Raw genomic sequence first — 7,067 nt, 5'->3', positions numbered from 1 at the left:
CCAACATCAAGCATGCATATAGAGCCATACCCCTCCCTCACCTCGGTCAGTCCGACCACCTCTCCCTCCTGCTCTCCCCAGCCTACACCCCCCTCAGACGCAGTGCCAGGCCGACCACAAAGACGGTTACAACCTGGCCTGAAAATGCTCTCTCCAAACTACAGGACTGCTTCACACAGACAGACTGGGACATATTTGAACACCAGGACCTAGAAACTTTCACAGGATCAGTACTGGACTACATCAAGTTCTGTACTGCAAATGTGACTGTGGACAAAAGCATTCAGGTTTTCCCAAACCAAAAACCCTGGATGACCAGCGAGGTCCGCTCACTCCTCAAAGCCCGCGATGCCAGGTCAGGTGACAGAGCTCTGTACAGGGCTGCTCGAACTGACCTGAAAAGGGGAATTAAAAAAGCCAAGTCAGACCACAAGAGGAACATCGAGTCCCACCTGTCCAGCAACAACACACGGGAGATGTGGTAGGGAATGCAAGACATCATAAACCACAGAGGCAGCACTGTGAAAACAGAAAACCTGAGTGTGCAGCTGGCAGAGGAAATAAACAACTTCTTCGCCCGCTTTGAAACACCACAACAGCAGCACTCATCTGCCTCAGCCCTGCTCCCATCCTCATCCTCATCCTCACCTGGTTCCTGCACCGCTCCACTCACTGTAACGGAGCACGATGTCAGATGTGTGCTCCTAGCAGTGAACCCCAGGAAGGCGGCCGGTCCAGATGGAGTACCTGGCAAGGTACTAAAAGCATGTGCCCACCAGCTCACCCTCATCTTCACCAGACTCTTCAACCTCTCACTGGATCAGGCAGCCATACCTAAAATTAGCCACAATCATCCCAGTGCCAGTGGATAAAGGACTTTCTCACAAGCCCTATGTGATAAATTTTTAAACTATTTTTTAGATAAAATCACAGCATTAAGATCATCATATTTACCCATTGTAGACACATCTTCAACATCTGAACCCTCATCGGTCTTAGAACAGTTTGAACCTGTATCCTTTCTAACTCTTAAGGAAATAATAGGTCAAACGAAAAACTCTAACTCACGTCACGATGTGCTTCCCTCTCGCATTATTAAAAATGCCCTGAACACTATAGGACCCTGCATCACACTTTTAATGAATTCATCACTCTTATCAGGCTGCTTTCCTGCTGTGTTCAAACATGCAGTCATTCAACCTGTTATCAAGAAAAGTAATCTTGATCCTAATGTCCTCTCAAACTATAGGCGGTTTCTAAACTTCCTTTTATGGCTAAAGTCCTAGAGAAAATTGTTCTTAAGCAACTGCAATCCTTCTTAGAGGCAAATGGAATCAATGAAAAATTCCAGTCTGGTTTTAAACCTCACCACAGTACCGAGACAGCCCTACTGAGAGTTTTTAATGACCTCCTCGTAACTGTTGGTGCGGGCGCCCTGTGGTTTTAGTTCTTTTAGACCTGTCCTCTGCCTTCAATACAGTTGATCACGACATCCTCCTTTCAAGGCTTGAACATGTAGTTGGCCTTAAAAGCAAAGTACTTGCATGGTTTAAATCATACTTAACTGAGAGGTCATTCTCTGTCTCTATGGGGAATCATTCCTCCCCTCCGCACCCCTCCGTTGTGGTGTGCCCCAGGGTCTGTGTTAAGTCCCACGCTGTTCTCTTTATATTTGCTACCCTGGGACAAATTTTCAGAAATCATAATATTTCTTTCCATTGTTATGCGGATGATATCCAAATCTACTTCCACTGGATTTGGATCTCCAGTCCCCGCTATTGCCATTACTCAACTGCCTGTGTGATGTTAGAGACTGGCTACTGCACAACTCCCTCACTCTTAATGAAAACAAAACAGAAATTATCATCTTTGACAGTCACATGCCCTTGAATCAGCTATCGGAGACCTTAGGATCCTATGCCAGTCATCTATCATCTACTGTCAGGAACCTTGGAGTAATGTTGGATAGTTCCCTTAAATTAGATAAGCAAGTGGCTGCAGTGGTGAAAACCAGCTTCTACCAACTGCGCCAAATTTCTAAGGCAATGCCCTACCTACGACACAATGACCTTGAAAAGCTCATTCATGCTTTCATAACTTCAAGACTGGACTACTGTAACTCTCTTTATTTAGGTCTCCAACTTTCCCTTATCCAACGCCTGCAGTTAGTCCAGAACGCCGCAGCACGCCTTTTAAGCGGCACCAGAAGACATGACCATATCACACCCATCCTTGCCAACCTTCATTGGCTCCCTGTCAAATACCGTATCGTTTTAAAATTCTTTTATACACTTTTAAAATTTTAAATAACCTGGCACCCAGTTATTTGATCGACCTCCTTAATCTATACATCCCCACGAGAGCACTCAGATCCTCTAACCAGGGGCTCTTAATGCAACCAATGTCTCGACTGAAGACTAAGGGGATCGTGCTTTTGCTTTTGCCGCACCAAAACTCTGGAACAGCTTGCCGTTTGATGTCCGTGCGCCGGAATCCATCCAATCCTTCAAATCACGGTTAAAACCCATCTGTTTAAGCTTGCCTTCCAAACAACTTAGTTTTAACCTCTCCCTGGTTCATGCTTGCTGTCACGTCACCATTCTATAACTGTATTTCTTTTGCTGTCAATTGTATTTTCTGCTCTTTTATTGCTGTAACCCGCAAATGCGGCTCATCTGTGAAGCACTTTGTTGTACTCGTGACTTTTAAATGTGCTATAGAAATAAAATTGAAATTGAAATTGAAATTGAAACCGCCCCCAGACTGTAAGACTCGGCCCTCATCTCTCCTCCACTCGCACACTGAGCACCGGCTCCCCACAGGGTTGTGTGCTGAGCCCCCTCCTGTATTCTCTCTACACCCACGACTGCAGTTCGACCCACAACAAGAATCTCATCATCAAGTTTGCTGATGACACCACGGTAGTCGGACTCATCTCAAAGGGAGACGAGGCAGCCTACAGAGAGGAAGTCCTGAAGCTGGCAGCCTGGTGTTCAGAAAACAACCTGGCACTGAACACTAAGAAAACCAAAGAGCTCATTGTCGACTTCAGGAGACACAGCACTGACTTAGCCCTCCTTTACGTCAACGGGGAGTGTGTGGAGAGGGTCCACAGCTTCCTGTTCCTTGGTGTCCTCATCTCTGCTTACATCTCCTGGACAGACAACATCTCAGCGGTCGTCCTGAAGGCCCAACAGCGGCTGCACTTCCTTAGAGTCCTCAGGAAGTACAAGCTGAACTCCAACCTGCTGCTGACCTTCTACCGCTCGTCCATTGCTTTCAACATGTTCAGCCTGCTTCCCTCGGGGAAGCGCTACAGGTGCATCAGCACAAAAACCCATGACTGAAAAACAGTTTCTTCCCTAAAGCCATAACCACCCTGAATATAAAGCGCCTTGAGGCGACTTCTGTTGTGATTTGGCGCTATATAAATAAAATAGAATTGAATTGAATTGAACTCACACATGCACCGATAACACAGCCCCCCCCCCAATAACCCAACTGTATATGCACAATACTATTTGTTTATTTGTACATTTTATATATATATATTTTTTTCCCTCTGTTAATACTGTCCATATGTATATAGTGCTGCAGAAATGTGCCCCCCCCAGCATGTTTGCACTGAGTAGGAGATGCTCTGTATCTCATTGTACAACCGTATAGTGACAATAAAGGCATTCTATTCTATTCTATTCTTCAGTGTCTGTAATGTTTCTGTAAATCTCGTAAAGGTGGTAGGAATCATGTAGAAAGAAGGATATGTGAGTATTCTTGAAGAAAACCTCAAACAGTCACCAGCAAATCTGGATCTGGGTGATTGCTTTGTCTTCCAACATGACAGCAACCCAAAAAATATCGGGCCTGGTAAACAACTACCATCAGAAGTCTAAAGTCAACATTACTGATTGGTCTGCTGAACTGAAGATCAACATCTGTGCCAGAAGATCATCAAATCTGGAGAAGCTTGAGAGATCGCCAAAGAAGAAAGGGGTTGGATTATTCAGGAGACATTTGTGAGACTTGTCGAAAACTTCAACAAATGGCTGCATCCAGCAAAAATGACACCCAGCTATTAGCAAAGGAAAGCTGATAATAATTTTGTTTTTCTGAAATAATTTTGCTTCTGTGTGCAAAATAAAATACTGTAAGCAGCCAAAATAAAACAAGAATGTTTGGAAAAGCTGTGTTAAAAGTCCCTTTCTCTGTTTAACAGCACTTGGAAATTTTCATAGGAAGGCTAAAGGATTCTTTTCTCATATGTGTTTCACATTTTCATTATCTAATGTTTGTTTAACTAGAATTTAACTTGAAAAGTTTCTTTTTTAACGGCCAATGATGAAACCACCTTTTTTTTCCAAGTGAAGTAGGACTAGCAAAGAATAAATAATTGAGGGCCGCAAGCCATAATGTGTATTATCACCAAGCAAAGATTATAGCCAGGGGTGCACATAAGTGGTCCGCAGGTGCTCATTCGCGGTCAAAATAAAAGACGCACACCAGATAAGAAGTTGCAACGCGCGTGGACCACTTATGTGCACCACTGATTATAGCATAAAATCATTAAGCAGTTTCAATTTGGTGGGGACAGTTTGTGATCATATGTAAGTCCAGATCTAACTCTTCATGGTCATGCTCCTAGGTTTTTTGATACAGGATTTCAACCAATGGACTTTCCGTTATTTCAATATTTTCTGTTGATTCTAAGTTTACTTTTATTATTTGGTTTGTGTTTTCAAAATAACCATCTTCCAGTGGCTGGTTTTAGCAGGATAAAGCACCATGTAACAAAGTTCACTCTATTCAGATGACCTCCACAGTCATCAAATGCCAATCCATAAGAGCACATTTTTGAGGAAAGGGAGATTTGTATCATGGATGTGAAGCTGAGAAATCTGCAGCAAATGTGTGACACAATCATAGCAATGTGGACCAAAATGTCTAGGGAATGTTTCTAGATTATTGAATCTATACCTCTCAGAATGAATGCAGTTGTGAAGGACAATAGGAGCATGGCCTACTACTACCATGATGTACCTAACAAAGTGGCTGGTGGGTGTCCAAGACTCTACAGTTGGTTACTGTACATTTGAAACATGCATTCTTTCCTAACTTTTGTGGTTTTCCTTATTGTTTATATGTTTATATTTTGGCTATCAAATATCATAAATTAAGTTTTCATCACCATAATTGCTGTTGTGGGGAAGCTTGCTTCAACCACTGACAGCATGAAGATTAAGCAGAGAGGAGAATCTTCCATCAAAAGAGACGTGGACAACACTGACTGGCTTAGATCCAGTGTAGTCATTAACAGCACCATTACCACATAGATCAGTCTCACTCTGGACAGGACAGCTGGACTCACTCTCTGCCTCTCTTTGCCTTGCCATATGTATCACATCATGGTCAGACTGTTGGTGGGTGTGAAGGTCACTTTGGTGTCAGTGAAGCAGATGTCTCTGTGGATGCAAAATGCCCCTGGGGAGAGCCCAGTTTGTGGTTCAAAAAGAAGAACAGGGTTCAACTGCATAGCATTGAAACGAAAAGAATTTTAATACCAGAGACTGAAACATGGAGCTTCAGCTGAAACTATATACATATATATATATGTGTGTATATATATATACATATATATAACTTTTAACTTTTCTGACACCTCCTGCTTAAAACCCAAAAAGTCAGAAGGATCGTCAGGCCCCGCTTTCACGGTCTGTATTCATACTGAAAATCAAGATCAAGTGAGCTTTTGCCCTTCTGCTCCACGGGAGGTTTCTGTAGATATATACACTAACGGTCAAAAGTTTTAGAACACCCCAATTTTTCCAGTTTGAAAATTATGCTGTTTAATGTCTCATTGCATTCTGAAATGAAAGCATAGAACAAAAAACCAATTGGAGTCAAAAATGAAAACATGAAATTAATTTATAGACCAAAATGTATTCTAAACGTTTGACTCAACAAAGTAGACACCTTTGGCAGATATAAGAGCTGAACACAGCCATGGCATTCATTCTACAATAGAAATCAAATATTCTTCAGAAAGTTCTTCCCATATCTGTTCAGAAGTTCCCATAAATGTGGCGCTTGTAGGTTGCTTTGCTTTCACTCTTCTGTCCAGCTCATCCCAAACCAGCTCGATGGGGTCTGGAGACCGTGCTGGCCACTCCATGTTTTCAAGCTTATCATCTTGTCCTTTTTTCCTGAGGTAGTTCTGGCATAGCTTGGACTTATGTTTTGGGTCATTATCTTGCTGCAGGATGAACCCCTGACCAACTAGGTGCATACCAGAGGGTATTGCATGGTGCTGCAGAATGCTGTGGTAGCTGTTTTGGTTCAGGGTGCCTCTCACTCTGTACAAGTCACCGACCCTGGATCCAGCAAAACAGCTCCAGACCATCACACTTCCTCCTCCATGTTTGACAGTTGATGCCACACACTGTGGAACCATCCTTTCGCCTACTCGACGGCGTACAAAGATCCTGCGTGATGAACCAAAGATTTCACAATTTGATTCATCAGTCCATAATACCTTCTTCCAGTTGTCAGTAGTCCAATGGCAGTGTTTCAAGGCCCAGGCAAGTCTCTTTGTCCTATTTTGATATCTTAGCAATGGCTTTCTTGCTGCAACTTGTCCTGTCAAACCTGCAGCTCGAACTGCAACTCTTCACAGTTGAAACTGAGACTTGCTTACTACGACCACTATTAAGCTGTGCTTGAAGCTGTTGTCCTGTGAGCCGCCTGTCACTCAGTGATAGGTGGCTCACAGGACTTACAGGACTTACGGCTCACAGGACTTAGCTGTGAACTCTCAGAAACTTGTCCTGTGACAGGAAGAGGTCTGGCAGACCCAAAGCCGCAACTGAGTTTGCCCCAATTTCTGAGGGCCTTTTGATGGTGAAGCAAACTGTATTCACTGACATCTTGACTTTCTTTGCAGTTTCTCTGTAGGAAAGACCTACATTTTTAAGTGTTATGATGGTCTGTCTCTCTTCCATTGTTAATTGCCTTTTTCTCGCCATTTTTGTAACAACAGAGTACTTTCTGCAGTACAATACTGTTCAACTGAT

This window comes from Oreochromis aureus, linkage group 11, assembly GCF_013358895.1.
Source record: "Oreochromis aureus strain Israel breed Guangdong linkage group 11, ZZ_aureus, whole genome shotgun sequence".
NCBI classification, from domain to species: Eukaryota; Metazoa; Chordata; class Actinopteri; order Cichliformes; family Cichlidae; genus Oreochromis; species Oreochromis aureus.
Note: the sequence above shows the minus strand (reverse complement) of the source record.